This window comes from Durio zibethinus, chromosome 22, assembly GCF_047325235.1.
Source record: "Durio zibethinus cultivar Kanyao isolate XHJ-2024 chromosome 22, ASM4732523v1, whole genome shotgun sequence".
Taxonomy (NCBI): domain Eukaryota; kingdom Viridiplantae; phylum Streptophyta; class Magnoliopsida; order Malvales; family Malvaceae; genus Durio; species Durio zibethinus.
This window is the reverse complement of record NC_143183.1, coordinates 19,327,851-19,348,242: the sequence shown is the minus strand read 5'-3', so window position 1 is coordinate 19,348,242 and position 20,392 is coordinate 19,327,851. Positions and strand designations below refer to the sequence as shown.

The 20,392-nt window shown below is 33.2% G+C and overlaps 1 pseudogene across 1 annotated transcript; it reads left to right on the top strand.

The window, feature by feature from the left end:
* The first annotated feature begins 628 nt into the window (after nt 1-628).
* On the top strand, nt 629-18,660 carry LOC111306762 (3-isopropylmalate dehydratase large subunit, chloroplastic-like; annotated as a pseudogene). The gene is made up of 15 exons (XR_016332119.1): nt 629-1,168; nt 1,272-1,406; nt 1,506-1,676; nt 2,218-2,370; nt 2,485-2,553; nt 2,656-2,771; nt 3,192-3,266; nt 3,431-3,508; nt 3,619-3,714; nt 3,865-3,914; nt 17,243-17,297; nt 17,367-17,498; nt 17,776-17,823; nt 17,920-18,078; nt 18,270-18,660. The product of XR_016332119.1 is annotated as a 3-isopropylmalate dehydratase large subunit, chloroplastic-like (transcript).
* Nucleotides 18,661-20,392: the final 1,732 nt, after the last annotated feature.

The following is a 20,392-nucleotide window of genomic DNA, read 5'->3' as shown; positions in this document are numbered from 1 at the left end:
TGAAATATGAAGTTTTGCTTGGATATCATATTAAGCAATAACTTTTGTTGACCCTTGTTGGGAAAGTTTATAATACAAAATAAAGTTTAAACCGAGACTACGGACTCTCTCGACGTGGAGAATGACATCTAATTTGTGAAATATCGTATGTTATAATTTGGGCTTTATTTCACAGAAATCGACTTATTTATGTTTAAATTTTTACATATATATGTTATAACAGGTCATTATAATATCTCATATGATCATTACAAATTTTCATTGTTAACATAATGTAACATTTAGCTTTTCAGTTCAAATATTTATAAATTCTTATAATATCTTGACGTGAGATTAAAAAAGCACGAGTTGCAGCCGTTAACAACATGTTGCATTTAGTTACATTTATTATGATCGTAGAGGTGTTTTCATGTGTAACACTTAGCTTCCACACTTTTGACAGATAATTATTCTGATACTAGGAGATCCGCACGCTTTTGTTCAAGGCTCTACATTTATGAATCTTCGTAATATCGTGAGATTCCAGCTTTACATTGAGAATCTCCCTGCCAGCTTTGGAATGGACTAAAACTGAGTTAAGAGTTATAGCAGAGTAGAATCATACTTACGAACTTGAACTACAGCTAACAAAAATTATCATAACGAACAAAAGGGTCATAAAGGAAACTGTTGAAAAATAGTCCTTCAATTGTAAAAGAATCTCTGAATCATTTGAGGATTTGAGGAAGTTAAAGATGTCAGGAAAAGCACTACTAAAGAAAATACTTGACATTGTCTATTTTTTTCTGCATTCGGAAACTTGATATAAGCTTCATAGGATTGTTACGGATTAGCAGCGAAGCCCAATATAAGCAGACCATCGCTTCCAAAATGATAAGGTTTTTCTCGTTTTCTGCATTAGGTGGCTGTAGAATTTTCAGATGGGCTCCACCAGTTCTGTAGCCACGAGCCACCTAACTGAAAACTCTCACAGTTCTCTGTCAATGTCGTGTTTGACGTTCTCTCCTTTTTTTTCTTTTGTCATGAAACAAACAGAAAAGCCACCTCCTTTACTACACTTTGATGATAAACCAAAAACTGTTTTTCTTTGGAAGCAACTCATTGAACCAAGATCATGGCCTCTTCGGTTGGTTTTCCACACCCAACGTCTTCCTTGTTCTATAACAAGGTCAGTATAGCTTCTCAAAAAATCTCACTTTATAATCAAAGTTCCTTTTACTCCATGTCTCTATCATATTTACAGTTTGATCCTTTTGTCAATTTTTTACTAGGAAGATCTGAGCCTCTCTGCTTTCCCTTCAACTTCACAACTTTCCATTTACAAATGCAAGAAACCAATTTCCAAGAACATCTTGATGGTCATGGCACCACAACAAGCAGAGCGCAAACCTGCCACCACTGGCTCAGTTGGTTTTTCTTTTTCTGGACCATGGATATCATGTCTATTGATTGATTATGGAATTCTAATTAATGTTTTTTTAATTGATTTTTGCTTTGGATTTCAGGTCAAGACTCCAATGACTATGACAGAGAAGATTCTTGCCCGGGCCTCTGAGAAACCCCATTTGAGACCAGGTGACAACGTTTGGGTTAACGTTGATGTATTCATGACTAATGATATTAGTGGTCCTGGTTCCATCGGTATCTTCAACAAAGAATTTGGTGAAAATGCTAAGGTACTTTATTTATTTGATTTTTAGTGGTTTACTTATTCATTTGTTTGGATTGCTCTACTATCTTACTCGTTTTTTCCCTTTTGGTGGGTTTAATTTTATGCTACCTACAAATAAATTAGCTTTTCAGTGTTTGCATAGCATTTCAAAGTAGAACCTCTGATTTGCCAATAGTGGCGTGATCTATTGGTAGAGTGCTGGACTCTTAGTTCCAGATTAAGGTTCAAATCCTGGTAGCCTCAAGTATAAAAAAAATCGCAGAACCTCTGATTTGATAAGTAAGCATAGCTATGTTCACTGCAATAAAATTCTTCACAATATGTTACTGTTCAATATGTGAAAGTGATTTCATTGATTTCTCCCATGTTTGTATTTACTTGTTTCATTTCCTGTCGCTCTAGAATGCTTCACGTTTCCTTATCTTGGCAACTTCATTATTACATGGTTATATCGGTAAAGAGTATGCGGGCACGCCTTCATGTCACAGCTCTCTATTTGCAGAGGCTGATTTCATTAACAACCATCATTCCCGTATATATTGAAGGTTTGGGACCGTGAAAAGATTGTTGTTATACCTGACCATTATATATTCACGAATGATGAACGTGCAAATCGTAATGTGGACATCTTGAGGGAATTTTCCATGGAGCAAAACATCAAGTACTTTTATGATATTAAAGATCGTAGTAATTTTAAGGTACGACACTCCTGATCCTTGTAGTTCCATTTTCTAGTCCACTATTCTGAGGAATTTAGGATATGCTCTCTGTTTATTGACGGTAGAACTGAATTCTAAATCATACCCATGCAGGCTAACCCTGACTACAAAGGTGTATGCCACATTGCACTTGCTCAAGAAGGACATTGCAGGCCTGGAGAGGTAAAATTATTATTTTACTGAAAATGTTGATATTACTAATACTCTTTTAATTTACACCTTATGTTCCAGAACTGTTTATAAGTTCTTTACTCCTGCCTTCAGGTTTTGTTAGGGACAGATTCACACACTTGTACTGCTGGAGCATTTGGTCAGTTCGCTACAGGAATTGGAAATACAGAAGCAGGTTTGTATTAGGAACCGGGAAGCTTTTGCTCAAGGTCTGATAATACCTTAAGGTTTCAATTGCTAAAATGTGTTCCTTATCTCAGCTGCCCATTCTTTGATTGATGTTATTTTCCTACTGCTACTAGTATTTCCTTCCCCAAATGAACAGACATTGTATTTGGCTACCTTTTCTGCTTCTTAGAGTTACATTTCCCCATCGATATATCAACATTTTTTTCTTTTTACTAAATGATAGGGTTTTAAGATGATCCAACTTCGCTTACCAAAGTCATAGAAGGAGTTTGTCAATTTAGCAGTTTGATGAGTAATTTTCTCCCTTCATGCTTGTTACTTTAGGCATCTGTAGGATTTATCTGATGGTTATTTTGAGTCTTTCTTTCTGGGAATGGCAATTGATGTTCTCCAAGTGAGGGTGAATCTAGTAACATGTGGTTGTTGCATGACAATTGCAGGTGCCACCAACTCTGAGATTTGTGATGGATGGTGAAATGCCTGATTATTTGCTTGCTAAGGATTTGATTTTGCAGGTAAGGAACAATTATACTTCAGGCAGTTGTTTCTTTTCAATGAGTATGAAGCCAATATCTAGTCTAGTGGAAATATGATTCATTATGTTCTCATTCATTAGTATATTTGTAAGTCATAGAATGAGCTTTTTGTTTTGTTCCCTAAAATGGTTTGCTTTTTGCAGATCATTGGTGAAATATCTGTAGCTGGTGCAACATATAAATCCATGGAATTTGTTGGCACAACCATTGAAAGTTTAAGTGTAAGTGAGCTTGAAATGATCCAATTGGGTTAACTGAAAATTTTCTCAGTTAGTTTCCTCAAACGGTACAAATCATGAATCTAATTGTTCTGATCACTTTTACTGCACAGATGGAAGAACGGATGACATTATGCAATATGGTTATTGAAGCTGGCGGAAAGAATGGTGTTGTTTCAGCCGATAGTACTACATTTAAGTACCTTGAGGTGAGTGCAAAAATAATTGAATGCATTTGGCCAACGTCAATGCTCAGATCACCTTGTTTTTGTGAACAAATTTGTTCTTTTTGTATGTCTACTGCTGCTGCTGTCGTGCTTAGCAGTGACTTATGGAGTTATATCGTTTACTTTGTACAGGATAAAACATCTTTGCCATATGAACCAGTTTATAGTGATGCAGAAGCAAGGTACGTTTATATATTTTAAGACAACAGCTCTTCTTTTTAGTGCCTTTGATTGTAATGTTTATTCTTTTCACCTTTAACATGAATCAACAAGCACATTTGGTTAATCTATGTGCTCTAATTCTGTTCTCTCCTTTTCTGGTTTATGTTGGGGGAAGTTTAGGTAAAATTTTGGGGAGCTGCCTGGTGGAGAAGCTCTAATATAGCTGCTGTGGTAAATATCATCTATATATAAAAGTGTGAAGTTTAAAACTATTAAAAGTGAACAACATAAATACCCTTATAAATTTTAAGAAATAACAAATTTATCATCAAATTTCTAGCATTTTTTATTTATGTATTAAAGATTATTTTTCATTAAATATATAGCATTTATTAGTTAATTATTTAAATTAATCCAAAAGTGTTAAAAGTTAATAGCATAAATACCTTTACGAATTTTAAAAAATAACAAATTTACCTTTAAATTTTTTGTATTTATTTATTTATTTAATAAAAATTATTTGTCATTAACTATATAGCTTTTTATTCATTAGTTATTTAAATTTAAATCAATTAAAAATTTACAAATAGAATTTATATCAAATTAAACTACATTAAAAATTTATTTGTGGGATATGGTAAATGTGTTGTTGAAAATTAACCTAAATTTATTTTCATCTTATTTTTTTTTTGTAGGATTTTTTTTTGTTCAGTTTCATAAGTAATAATTCAATTAAATTCATATAAAACACATTTCTCATCCTATGGGCGATAGCATACTATGAATATGTGATATTGAACAAAGTATAGACAAAATCTTTCCTTTGTTGCTCAATTAGTCATTATTTTAGTGTAAATTATTATATAATAATGTTTATGTTCCATAAACATTTAATTTTATCTTAAGTAAAACATATAATTTTTCTTTTTCAAGATACAACCTAATTTGCTATTTATCTTCTTTAATAGTACAAATCATGAGTCCTTAAGTATATTTATATTATTTATTTATTTAATTTAGATCAATTAAAATTAAAGTTCATATAAAATTATTAATTAAATTATCAAAAAATTATTGAGAAAGAGTAATACATATATTATGGTAAGTTTGTATGTTTAATGATTGCAATGGTTGATTTATTTTACTATAAAATTTCTAATCACTTTATGCAATCATGTCTTAACGTTACAATGCTTAAATGAATATTTGCTTTATGAACATAATCTCCTGTATATGTGAATTGTTACTAAACTTAGATTTTATTTTGTCTTCTATGGATTGATTCTATATTACATCTAAATTAATTTTAGTCAATCTTTATTTATTTTTATCTTAAAATGCTTTGTACTTAAGATATTTTTATGAAACCATAGTTCATATTGTTAAGAAACATTAATCTTGAAGAAAAGAAATTATTTGATATAATGTTAGTTGAGTTTTTTTTAATTCCACAAGTGAGTTAAAAAATTCACACATCACTCACTTATTTTTTCAATTAGTTTTTTTTTAATATCACTCATTTTTCAATTAGCCTTTTGAAAACTTTTAGACACGTGTCAACCAAACCCAACATGTAATTAGCTTAGGAAACCAACCATAGGTACAGTCTCGTCTACCTTTTTGTAGGAAATACCTAAGAATAAAAATTATGTGTAATACAAAACAAAATAAAAAAAATCTCAAAAAAAATTTTTGTTTTCAAACCCCATCCTCACACTAACTTAATTTTGTTTTTCTTTTGTTTTTTTTTTTTTACATAAATCATATCATTCAGTTCTGTATCGAGATATTTGCTCTAAGACATATTTCTTCCTAAAAAGTTTTCATGGATCCCGTAGAACTTTAGATTTGCTCATCCTCAGTTAGTGTCTCATGTGAGCCGTATAATGAAGTATATGTTTGGTCAAAAGAAGTCCAACAAAATAATGAAGATTGCTTGCCTATCGGTTATGTGTCAAAGTTGTCCGAGAAGGTGCATTTGGATCCACACAGAATGATTTAAAAGATTTAGCTGCTATCTGGGGACAATTAAATGAAGAAAGAAAAGAAAGCTTTTGTAAGAAGTATTGGCAAATTACATCCCTCATTTCAGTAGTGATCGATGAACAATTGATAAGGGTAGCTATACAGTTTTGGGATCCATCCAATAGATGCTTCACTTTTAATAAAAAAGATTTGATGCCAACTATTGAAGAGTATTCGATTTTGCTCTGGATAAAACTATAGTGTCCAGATAAAGTATTCACCTGAAAGCCAAAATCAGGTTATCACAAAAAGTTGGCTAAGCTTATGGGGGTTAAAGTGAAAATCATTGATTCCTTTACGAAGCTTAAAGGTGAACATCTCGGCATTCATTGGGACTTCTTTCGAAACTTCATTCAGGAGCATTTAAATGATGACAAAGGCATGGCTGTGTTTGTTTTATCATTGTATGGCATGGTAATCTTTTCAAAGACTTTGGGTTACATTGAGATAATTGTGGTAGATTTTTTTGAGCAAATTGAAATCCAAGCAATTAATCTCGCACTAGCAGTCTTAGCAGAAACTATTCGATCTTTGAATTTCTATCAACGAAATAGAAAAGGACGGTTCATAAGATGTGCACCTCTATTATATGTGTGGGTTAGAAGTCATTTTAAATGCTGAAAGAGTGTATTTTCAAAGTCATATATACGAAACAAAGCACTAATAGAAGAGTTCTGTAAAAGTCAATGGCCAACATTGAAGATTAAAAAAAAATGGGTCCTTTTCTTACAAGGATTACCAATGATGAAATTGAATGGATGGCACATTGGATGTCTCGAGTGCCTTTGTTGTATTGTAGAGGAAATAAGCCGTGGATACTGTTGTTAGGATTATGAGGTATTGTAAGTTACGCTCTATTGATGGTGCTTAGGTAATTTGGTGCAAAGTAATTTGTTCCTGCCATTCATGGCTTAGCCTAAGTGAAATTCATTTACGAGGAACCGAATTCACCAAGAACCTCGGAGCAGTTAATTCAAGCATGAAAGAAAACACGAAGAATGAGATTAGGGCCTCTCATCGATAAAGTCACTCATGATTACCATATTTGGAAAGCAAGGTGGCCTAAAGACATAGTACTCTCTCCTGATGATAGCTCACACCAATCAGTGAATCTTTTAACAGAAGTTTAATTATCAGAAGTTGAGCTTGTGAAGAAAGAATTAGAAGCTGAAAAAGAAGAAATGAAAAGAGAAAATTTGAGATTTCGTGAGAATGTGGGACAACTGAAGTACGAAGTAGAGATACAATGGAGCAGATTAGAAAAAACCATAAAAGAACGAGATGTGGCTAATAGTGATTTGAAATATCTACACCAGGAAAACAAAAGGTTACGAATCCAATTCAAAACTAAAAAAGTCACTAAGTCTTACCTTAGTCTGCAACATGAAGTGGATTAGCTCCAAGAAAAAATAAACCAATGAAAAGGTAAAGCTCAAGAAAAGCAAGATGAGACCACTAAAACTTCTCAAGAATGCCAAAATTGGAAGGGATTATACTTTACAACCTCAGCAAGATTGGTGGAATGCCAAAAAGAAAAGGAAAGGTTGAAAACCATGCTGGCAAAAGAGAAAAGAAAGCACTTTGAAGTACTAAATGAGAAAGAATCACTTCACCGAATAATTCGAAGGTTGGAGCTACAACTGCAAGATCACAAGAACCATATTTCAGTAATGATAGATGAGTGACATAGAAGGGAAAAAGATTGGATCTTCACATGTGATTCAGAAAGAGATGCTCGCATGATGTGGAAGTAGAAAGTTTAGGGAGGCAATAATACATAGAGCACATAACCAGTCAAGTTTGTAAGGTAGTAAAAAAGGCACGAGAAATGGTTGAAAAGGTAAAAGCATTAAGACAAGAAGTCAATCCTGTAGGAGAATATAGATAACGCCTAGTAAACTTTTTAGACGAGGTAAAAGACCATTATAAACAAGTCAAACGCTTCTATGGATATAATTCTAGGATGATAAATCTCATGTAATCAAAGTTATATGGAATCAATAAAAATTTTTAGTATTGAAATTTGTCCAAAAGCAAATATTTTTCACTTGCATTTATGCATCATTTGCATTATTTTTAAAAAAAAATTTTTTAAAAATAAAAATTGACACATGGCATTCTGATTTTTCTAAAAATTTTGTGGTAATAGAGGTTCAAGAATAGGTCGCCCTTTAAAAATTTTGAGTCAACCCACTCGCCATTTATACAACATCAGGACTCAAACAAGAATTATGAAACAAGAATAGACCAATCGATTTGAAAGAATCGAAAAAGCTCAAGAAGAACTAAGAGAGGATCTCAGTACAATAATAGATATGCTCAAGAAACTTGACAAGAGAAAAGCAGTAGAAAAAAATCTCAACTTTCAAGAGCAATCGTCAGATATAGTGGCTCATATTTACCCTCCAGGATTTGAGCCACAATCGACTCAATCTTCTCAAGGAATTAGAGTACAAATTTTTATTCCCGATGGATATTCCCATCCTTATCCAGAAATGATATCCACATCTGCTCTAGGATAATTTTAAAATTTTGTTAATCCTGTTATGATGGAAAAATCACTCGAGCCAATTCTAATTCTTGATTTGGATGATCCCAAAGAAAGAGAAAGTTAAGGATAAAGATATCTAAGAAAATGTAAGATAATAGTACCCAAAAAAAGATGAAGTTATTAAAAAAAAGCTTAGAGCAATGGAATGAATGAATTTTTATGGTTTCACAGATACAACCGAGCTTTGTTTAGTCCCTGATGTGGTTATTTCGCCTAAATTCAAGGTCTCTGAATTTAAAAAATATGATGGCATAAAATACTTGATGAGTCATATCATCATGTATTATCGAAAGATGGTAGCATATACTTACGATGAGAAGTTTTTAATGCATATATTTCAAGATAGTCTTATAGGTTCTGCAGTTAGATGGTATGTTCAATTAGACAGGACTCGTATTTGTTTTTAGCAAGAGCTTACAAAGGTATTCCTTACACAATATCAACATATCACAGATCTGATTTCAGATCATCCATCTCTACAAAATATGAAAAAAAAAATAACTAAAAACTTTAAAGAGTATGCACAAAGATAGAGAGATGTGGCTGCACAAATCTAACGTCTTTTCACTGAGAAAAAGATAACTGTTTTATTTGTGAATACTCTAAAAGCATCATACTATGAAAGATTGATAAGTAATGCAACCAAAAATTTTACAGATATGGTGATATCGGGTGAGATTATCGAAAGTGGTATAAAGAATGGCAAACTCAATACATGAGAGACAAGTGGAGTAAAGAAAGGTGAAGCTTCCAAAAAGAAAGAGAACGAAGCCCGAGCAATAAATTATATAGGGCAAAAATTCAGAGGTTTCACGTCCTACTCTGTACCAGTCTACCAAACCCATTACCCTTCCGTAAATAATGTTACATCCATCCTTCATCCATATCAATCATACCAACCACTACAACCACCAACTTATCCATTCCATTTTCAGCCATCTTTTCGGACACCCACCTATTCTTATAATCATTTTATTGTACCTACAAGACCAGAATGAAGATCTAATAGTAGTCCAAAAGCCCCAAAAAATATCCAAGAAAAATTCACTTTAAATCTCATTCTCATGACATACACAGATTTGTATCCTCGATTTGTTGAGAAACATTTATTTGCTCCTGTTATTGTTGAACCTTTGAAACATCTGTTCCTCAAATGATATGACCCCAATTTGCATTGTGATTATCACTATGGGAATCTAGGTCATTCTACTGAGAATTGTACTGCTTTAAAGCGTAAAGTGCAGGGGTTAATCAATGAAGAGGTGTTAAACTTTGATACCAACCAACAAAGGACTCTAAATGTTAATAGGAACCCTCTACCGAATCATACTAGGCCATCAGTAAATGCTTTGGTTGATAGGCAAACAAGTTATGTGAAAAGAAGAATAAAAGAGATCAAAACACCTATAGCTAAAGTGTTTGAAGCCTTGGTCAAAGCTAACATGTTGAAACTAATAGAATCTCAAAATTGCTCTAAAGCGATTAACTCAACTGAAAGCTGCAATTATCACAAAGGTGCTTTGGGGCATTCTATCGAGAATTGTCACCAATTTCGTCAATAAGTGCAGAAGTTAATGAATATGAGTCGAATAGAATTTTATCAAGAGAGAAAAGAGTTGATGAAAGCTGAAGTGTCTACCATTGATTCAAAGAATAAGTTTGTACGTAGATCGATAATTATCTATTATGATGAGAAGTCAACATCGAAGTTAGAAAAGCCCGTCTCTCGATCAATGGTGACAATTAAAGTTTTTGGTCTTTTTTCATATCAGAATGATAAAACAGTATCGTAGAAGTATGATTGTGATGTCATAGTCAATTCAGATACTGCAAACATAACAGACGTAGGAGGCATGATTCGAAGTGAGAGATGTTATACTCTAAAAGATTTAGAGAAAGCCAGAAAAGAAAAAGCAAAAGTAAGAGAAGAAGAGAAAAGTCAGAATAATCTTGTCACAGCCTCAGAAAAAGAATTTTAGAAGTTAATCTCTGATAGTGAAGCTTGTGAATTTTTAAAGCTAATAAAACATAGCGAGTATAGCGTGGTAGAATAATTGAACAAGATGTCAGCTAGAATTTCGTTATTGTCATTATTGCTTAACTCAGAGTCACACCATAATGCTTTATTAAAAGTATTAAATCAGGCATATGTGTCTTACAATGCTTCTGTTGAATATATGAAACAGCTTGTTGGCAATCTGACAATTACAAACTATATCTCTTTTAGTGATGAAGAGATTCCTCCTGAAGGTCGTGAAAATACCAAGGCTCTTTACATTACTATTAAATGTAAGAGTCATATAATGGCTAAGGCTTTGATTGATAATGGCTCATCCATCAATGTTATGCCTATGACTACTCTAGTAAAACTTCATGTTGATGAATCTTATATGAAACCTAGTCATATGATAGTTCGAGCCTTTGATGAGACCTAAAGAGAGGTACTGAGAGACATAAAATGTCATTATAGATTGGCCCATGCACTTTCAATGTGAACTTTTAAATTATGGATATTTTTCCTTCATACAGTTGCTTATTGGATAGACCATGGATCTATATGGCAGGTGCTGTTTCATCCTCATTACATCAAAAAGTTAAATTCATTGTTGATGGAAAATTAATGTGTAGTAAGAGAAGAAGATTTATTAGTCACTCAACCAATAAATACTCTTCATGTAGAAGTAGCAGATGAAGCCCTTGAATGCTCATATAGATCTTTTGAGATTGCTAACGCAGTATATGTGGTTGAAGGATCTAAACTATATTTTCACACTTGTCTACGATAACTGAAATGGTGGTTAAACAACTTACCAAGATGGGATGACGACCTGAAGCTAGACTTGAAAAAAACCTGCAAGGAATCACAAAGTCATCAATCATACATGACAAGAAAGATAGATTTGGCTTAGGGTATAAGCCAACAAGAGGGATAAAGTGAGAATGGTGAATGAAAAGAAAAATAAGATGATGGCTAATCTTGAGGGATACGAGTTGGAGTCAAAACTTATAGTCATTCCATATCTCTATGATTCTTTTCGTTCAAGAGGATATATTTACACAGATCTACCTACAACACTAAATGCAAGATTCGTGAAAGAGTTTTTTGAGCTAGCCATTCAAATGGTGGATGATGATGAAAAAAAGAGTCGAGATGAAGAGTTGTTCGTACACTTTTATCTTATAAATTTTGAGCTAAATAACTAAAAAATAGTAGAGCTGCCTGTTGTCTTTAATTTTAGTCTTGTAGGTATAGTAGAACGATTATAAGAATAGATAGGTGTCCAAAAAGATGGCTGAAAATGGGATGGATAAGCTGGTGGTTATAGTGGTTGGTATGATTGATATGGATGAGGGATGGATGTAACATTATTTACGAAAGGGTAATGGGTTTGGTAGACTGGTACAGAGTAAGGCGTGAAACCTTTGAATTGCTGTCTCAAATAGTTTACTGCTTGGGCTTCATTCTCTTTCTTTTTGGGAGCTCCACCTTTCTTTACTCCACTTGTCTCTCCTGTATCGAGCTTGTCATTTTTTATAGCACTTTCGATAATCTCATCCGATATCAGCATATTTGCAAAATTATTGGTTGCATTACCTATCAATCTCTCATAGTATGGTACTTTCAGAGTATTCATAAATAAAACAGTTATCTTTTTCTCAGTAAGAAGAGGTTGGACTTGCGCAACCACATCTCTCCATCTTTGTGCATACTCTTTGAATTTTTCAGTTGCTTTTTTTTCATACTTTGTAGAGATAGACGATCTAAAACCAGATCCGTGACATATCGATATTATGTAAGGAATGCCTTTATAAGCTCTTGCCAAGAACGAATACGAGTTCTATCTAATTAAACATACCATCTAGCTGCAGAATCCGTAAGACTATCTTGAAATATGTGCATTAACAATTTTTTATCGTAAGCATGTGCTGTCATCTTTCGACAATACATGGTGATATGGGTCATCGGATATTTTGTGCCATCAAATTTTGCTTTGCATGCTTATAGAACATCAGTCTAAACATCTACTGGGATCACTCCGTTCACTTTGGTATATAAAATGGAAGCTGTGCTACTGATCGAAGTAGAGATTCCCTCGTTGAGAGTCTTAATAGAGGTAGAATTAGAGGAAGCAGAATGGATTCGAAATCGTTACGAGCAGTTGAACCTCATTGAAGAGAAAAAACTTACAGCACTTTGTCATGGTCAATTATATCAAAAAAGCATAATGAGAGCACATGACAAGAAAATCCGTCCTCGTTGCTTTAGGGAAAGAGATTTAGTGCTGAAAAAGATCTTTTCAAATCAACATGATAATCAAGGAAAATGGACACCAAATTAGGAATGCCCGTATGTGGTAAAAAAAGGCATTTTCTAGTGGGCATTGATTTTGGCAGATATGGACGAAAGTAATTTACCTACTCCGATAAACTCAGATGCTATGAAAAAATATTTTGCTTGAAAAAACAATAAAAAAAAGTAAATAATGAAAAATAATGACTCATCTAAGTTGAAAACCTAAAAAAGGTGACTTGGATGCGAAGAAGAAACATCATTCCACAATACAAGGGCAAATGTAGTTTGATGAACTCTGAAGGATAAAGGAAGTCATCTAATTTAGTTTTAAAAAAAGAATCTGGGAATATTTTGTTCATGATTATCTTATGATCATTATTTGGGCACATTTGTTTCAACTCAAATACTTTGCCATGCACTTATTACCAGTCTAATAAAATATGCTATCTTTTTTTTTAAAATAACACCTATTCCTTTATTCTCATTTTTGTCTGCCATACAAATAGAAGAAATATGTGATTGCATTTTGTTGGTCTTGGATTTAAAATAATGAAAAGAAAAACAAACATGAAAGATCTTAGCATTACTTTTTGAAAAGTTGACAAAGGCAAATGAAAAAAGAGGAAAAAAGCATGACAAGACATTGATGTTGTAGACTTTTGAAGAAAAGTATTGGTAGGGAAGAATTCAATGGTCAGATGTTGAGAATAGGTTGATCATATGGCAATTATTAAGAATTCTGATAAAAGAAACAAAAAATGAGAGATTTCGAGAACCTTTTTACCACAATGAATAATTTTGATTGCATTACATGTATTGCATTTAGAGCACTCAGTACATACATCCATGAATAATGAGAACGGAGACTTCCCATTTTTTAATCAAACAAAAGATTTCAAAAGAGAGAAATTTACTTGCTCAAAGATAAGAACTCAATTTGAAGAACATATGAGATTTTTAAAGTTGTTGAGACTCTGCTGAGAGGACCTTTTTCCAAAATAAAATTTTTAAAGTTGTTGAACCTCTGTTGAGATGAGCTTTTCAAGATTGATTTTAAAGTTATTGAGCCTCTACTGAGAGGAGATTTCAAGATGAATTTTAAAGTTGTTGAGCCTCTGCTGAGAGGAGCTTTTCTAAGATGAGATTTTTAAAATTGTTGAGCCTCTGTTGAAAGGAGCTTTTCAAGATGGATTTTAAAGTTGTTGAACCTCTGTTGAAAGGAGCTTTTCCAAGATGAGATTTTTAAAATTGTTGAGCCTCTATTGAAAGGAGCTTTTTCAAGATGATTTTTAAAATTATTGAGCCTCTGCCGAGAGGAGCTTTTCATATGAGATTTTAAAGTTGTTGAACCTCTGCTGAGAGAAACTTTTCCAAGATAAGATTTTTAAAGTTGTTGAGGCTCTACTGAGAAGAGTTTTTTCAAGATAAAATTTTTAAAGTTGTTGAGTATTTATTGAGAAGAGCTTTTTCAAGATGAGATTTTTAAAGTCATTGAACTTCTGCTGAGATGAGCTTTTCAAGATGAGATTTTTAAAGTCATTGAACTTCTGCTGAGATGAGCTTTTCAAGATGGATTTTAAAGTCGTTGAGCCTCTGCTTAGAAAAGCCTTTTTCAAGATGAGATTTTAAAGTTGTTGAGCCTCTGTTGAGATAAGCCTTTTTCAAAATAAAAATTTTTAAAGTCATTGAGCCTCTGCTGAGAGGAACTTTTTAAGATGATTTTTAAAGTCGTTGAGCCTCTGCTGAGATGAGCCTTTTTCAAGAAGAGAATTTTTAAAATCGTTGAGCCTCTACTGAGAGGAGCCATTTTCAAGATGAGATTTTAAAGTTATTGAGCCTCTGCCAGGAGGAACCCTTTTCAAGATGATTTTTAAAGTTGTTGAGCCTCTACTGAGAGGAGCTTTTCAATATGATTTTTAAAGTCGTTGAGCCTCTGCTAAGAGGAATCTTTTTCAGATTTTAAATTATCAAAAGTTGTTGAACCTTAAATGACAGAAGCATTTTCAATTTAAAAAAAAAACTTTTTGAGTAGTCTATGTTCAAAAAAAAAGAGAAAAAAAAATCCATTTGGATTTCAGATAAAATTGTTGTCTTTGGCCTATTACTGATTATCAGCAATGTGCAAGGAGGGGCAGCTGTGGACACCAATTTGTCCATACAAAAAAATACAAAATATGAAATACAAAAAAATACCAAAAATAATACAAAATACAAAAAAAATACAAAAATAAAAAAAATAAAAAATAAAACAAAAAAAAATCGAGGATGGCAGTGGTGCCGGCATGCCCTACACCCATCCCTCACCATGCCTTACCCCTCACCCCTCTGATCACTTAACCCTACCACTGTCAAATGTTACCAAAAAAAAAAAAAGAGGCATGCGGGTCGTGCTTGCACCCCTATGCTTAGCCCTATGCCATTCCCTTAGGCACGGGGCATTACCGGAGCTTCATAAATAGAGCTCTCGGTCAATCAAAAACATGGAAAGAAAAGTTGCAAAAAAAATGAAAGAGATTCTGCCCAAAAAAAAATAAAAAAATCAATAGTCCTCCCCGTTTTGAGGAACCCAACGTCGAGCTTTTTGCACAAAGACGAAAAAAAAGAGTCAGAATACAAAAAAATATATAGTTTCACCAAAACTTTGAAAGCATATCTAAGGAAGTGTGGACTCTTTTTGATGAAAAGGAGGTCAGATCTGTGTTCATGAGGTCGAAAGGAGTTTATGGGTGTTTTTTAAAATTTTTCAGCATCGACGACGGCGGCAGGAGCTCGCCGCTAGTAAGACCACGATAGCCGTCACAACAGACAGCCACCGGCCCCAGGTCGAATGAAAAAAAAAAGAGAAAAAAAAAGTTTTTTTTTTAGGAAAGAAGGAAATGATCGAAAAAAAAATTTTGGGCTTTTATATAAGCTGTCAATAGCCAAAACGACGTCATTTCAATAAACGCCCAAAACGACGTCATTTTAAGCACCTAGGATCCGCGCGTCAACCCGTGACCCGACTCGGGGTCTGGACACCTGACACGCAACCCGTTTCTCTATCAACATCTAATCGATCTGACTGAACCGGAATCGAACTGTTGAACCCGAACTGAATCGAGATCGAACCGCTGAACCAACCAGATCACACCTAAACCGAGCTAAACCGCACCTGAACCGCTGAACCGAACCGCACGTTGACCAGACCGTTGACCAGTCCGATTCAGGTAAAAAAAAATTTTTTAGATTTTTTTAATATTATTTTTGTTATTTTAATTATTATTCTTAATATTTATGCATGTAAAAAATGTTTAAATTTACCAAAATAAATTTTTATTATTTTATAATATTAAAATAAATAGTAAAATATATGATAAAAGTTTTTTTTATAATTTTATTAACTTTAAAATAAATCTTTTAAAATAATAAAGACTAATAAAAAAATGTAAGAAAAGGAAATTTTTATCCGACGATGAGATTCAAAGGTATTTCAAGTAGTGATGAACACGAAATCTCTAGGTGAGAAGATTTTTTTAAAAATACTACTAGTGTATTGGAGTATTTATAAAAAAATTTTCAATACAATAAAAAAAAAAATTTTTAAGTAATAAATAAAAATTGATTAATATTTAAAAATATAAGTAATAAAAATGAAATGAAAAGAAATTTTATCCGATGATGAGATTCTAAAAATATTCAATATAATTAAATTTCTTTTTCTTCAAAATTTCAATTAAAAATAAATATTAATAAAATAATTAATAAAATTTCTAACAAAGTAGAATAAAATGTGTGCATAAACATGATAATATTTTGCATTGCATGCATGATATTTTTTTTACGAAAAGTAAATTCGAGCCTCCGATGATGAGATTCTTAGATATTTCGAAAAGCGATGCCTAAGAAATATCTATGTGAGAAAAAATTCTTCTAATGTTACCAACGTACTGAAACATTTTAAGAATTATTTCAATAAAAATGTTTTAATTTATTTTTCTCAAGAATAAAATTTTTTTTCTAATAAATAAAAAATCAATGAAATTATTTTTCGAACATCGAAAATTGGACTATTTTTATCAAAATCAAAGGATAACACGTTGTTAATTGGTACTGTTTTTAATGGGCGCTATGGGGGTGCTAATCTTTTCCCACGCGTAACCGACTCCCGAACCCAGACTATTTCGTATACCGTAAAATTATCTTTTTAATTAATTTTAAAACTTTATTAAAAGGATATGTTTTAGTAGGTAGTCAATCGCACCTAATCAAAAAAAATTGGTGATGATTCCGTTTTTTTTTATTTCGTTTCTAAATTTATCTTGCAGACCCAAAACCGTTACGGCAATTAATTTAAGTAAACACATTAAATGTTAGCTTTGGTGTAGGGAGAAAAGAATTCCTAGCCTAACAATTGGTCTGCAATTGGCATCGATAGTCCTTTCATTTCCTGCTTTGAGCTGCATTCAAATAAGTGCTTATTCATACTTTCTGGCTTTCAGTTTTCTTTCAGAGTTCAGATTTGATATCTCAAAATTGGAGCCTTTGGTGGCTAAGGTGGGTATCTCCATTAAGTTGTGTATGTTTGTCCGTAAAATGGAGTAATTTGTTAAATGCATTTTGCAGCCACATTCACCTGATAATCGTGCATTGGCAAGAGAATGCAAAGATATTAAAATCGACAGAGTCTATATTGGATCTTGTACTGGTGGAAAAACAGAAGATTTCCTTGCTGCTGCCAAAGTCTTCTTAGCTTCAGTAAGAGTCATATATTACCATTTCTCATCCTTCTTTTTTTTTTTTCTAATTTTAGAGAGATAGATGCAACATTATAGCTTAAAACAGTGTCTTCTGCTGTAGATGCGCTAGTACATTTTCACATTTTTGGATACAAGTTGGTAACTGTTTTGAATGAACAGCTTGGAGACAGTAACAATAATCTTCTGTGGAAGATCTCATGTTTTGGTTGTTGTCTGATTGTTATTTTCTTCAGAACTCTAATCTTCTGTGACTTCTAATTTGGCTTAAACTGCAGGGCAAAAAGGTGAAAGTCCCCACATTTCTTGTCCCTGCTACCCAAAAGGTGTATGAAGTTGTATTATTAATGTTAAAAGAAACATCATTCAACTTGCTATTACGATTAATTAAAATGTTCCTTATTAACATGGTAAATTGGCAGGTTTGGTTGGACATATATACTCTCACTGTACCAGGATCTGGTGGCAAGACTTGCTCTCAGATATTCAAAGAAGCTGGCTGTGATACACCTGCAAGCCCCAGTTGTGCTGCTTGTATGGGTGGCCCTAAAGATACATACGCTCGCATGAATGAGGCTCAGGTAGGCTGTCTTCTTCCTACCAGGAAACCTTCAAAAATATATCAGGGAAACGGTGTCAGGGACATGGTATAAATATATCAAGTCACCCTAACCAATTAGAGTCAAGTGGCCAATGTGTAGTTCTCATGTAATCCATCCCATTGGTGCCTTCTAGCTTGTAAATTACTTCTTTAATGGGATCAACCTTGCAGGTTTGTGTCTCAACCACAAATAGAAACTTCCCAGGTCGGATGGGACATAAGGAAGGGCAGATATACCTTGCTTCCCCATACACAGCAGCTGCATCAGCTTTGGCTGGTTATGTCACTGATCCAAGGGAGTTTTTGTATTAGAAACATGTCCACATGGCATTTTGCAAGTAATTTCTACTACTTTGATGTATAATTAACCTAAACAAATACTATTATTAGTTCAAAGAGAGATGGAGAGGTGAAGCTGAGGTGTTGTGTTAATACTGTACTACTGTTTTTATTATATTTCTTTAGCTTTATTAGTTCAAAAACAAGCAAAGCGACATGTAATATGAATCATTCACTGCAGAAGTTTTACATTTAACCTGATCATGGAATTTTCAATACCAAATCATGGGGCCATTCCTTGTCTTGATCCACCACCACATATTTCATATGCCGTGTAGTAATGCAGAAACCTCAATCTAACAAAGTGGAGAAATAAATCGATGGACGTCAAGGGTCCCTCCATATGCTGGAACCGCAATCCATTTGAGGGGCTCATGTCTGGGGTAATGGGATTGTCATTTGTCCCCCAGTCGTACAAAATTATAATTGTCCACCATATACGGCCCTAAATATAAAAATATATATGAACCGTACGACACAAGCAGCACAATGAATAACATATACTTTTTACTCATTGAAATGTCCCAATACTTGATTAAACATAATTGTGAAACTAATCTTTTCTGTTGCAGGCAATCAAGAGCTTTCCTAAGAATGCAGGTGATGCCAAAATGTTGATGTGATGATATAGATTGCCTTGAAACCTTTCCAGCTGTTGGGGTTCCAATGCTATTGTTTGTGTATTGCATGAGGCTACACATGACAAAAACAAGCACTGGGACGAAAAAGAGAAAATATGATTTGGATGGTGGGTCTTAGATTTTAACCTTCATTGATAAGTTGAGAAGAAAAAGGTTGAAAAGGCAATGGAAAAGAAGCCTTCTTGAAGGTGAAAGATTTTCATAAATACAAGAGGTTTTGTTGTTTTTGCTTTACTTTTGCAAGCTAGAGAAACCAGAAAAGCTGCTGAGAGCTAAGATGAGAGCCATAGTAGAGAACAGTTGTATCGCAATCAAATAAAAGAAAGTAATTATTGCAAATGGGACACCACCATCAAGAATCGATTGCTAGTAATTGCAAAGTCAGAATCCAAATGATTGCATAATCTTAAGCACCAAAGTATGTCCCATTTTTATGAGCTTATAGCTCTCATAGCTCAGAGTACATTTGATTGGATGCAGCACCAGAAAACCCCTTATTCTAAGAAGTTGACCTAAAAACTGTAGCAAATTGGTTGGTAAAATGAAATATTTTGAACCACTTGCATAATTTTTCCTATGATTGCAAAGCTTTTGATGTTTGTCTCTTTTCTCCACCACAAATTCTTTTGGTTTTTTTCTATAAGAAATCGCTTAATCCGAGTAACTGAGTATTGTAACGTAATCTTTCTTTTCAGTAACTCCAGCATTGTGGATAAGTATGTTTGATCTCACCCTGAAGGTAGTATGGCTTCAAATCACTGATTAGACCCTCAAAACATGGCTCCAAGCTCTGATTATCCAATGTTATTGAAGTTCATAAATCACATTTGGCCTGTTCTTATCAAGATAATGAGGTTACACTTGCACCAGAAAGAAACGACATGAAAATGAACTTTCTTTCAACACTAGAATGATCAGACAGTCTTAACATTTTATTTCATTATATTTGTCCAGATGAAACTGATTTGGAGATCGTATGGTCATGCTTCATCATTGAGTAGAGATCATACCAAATTATGGCTATGAAGTGGTTATATTTTGATGTTGAGAATTGATGTTTGAGATGTGAAGATTAACTGCAAACAAAAAAACTCATAAAAAAGACAACTCATAAGAATTTAAATAATGGGAGAATATGATTATTAGATTAAAAGGGATAAAAGTTCATCATCAATACTAAAAACTAAGGGATACAGAAACATTATCTTAAGAATTTTAATCGAAGATATAGAACAATAGAAATTTACTATTCTAGAAAATTCATCTAAGAGATACAAAACTTGAAGAACAATCAAAAATATTGCTTAAGAATAA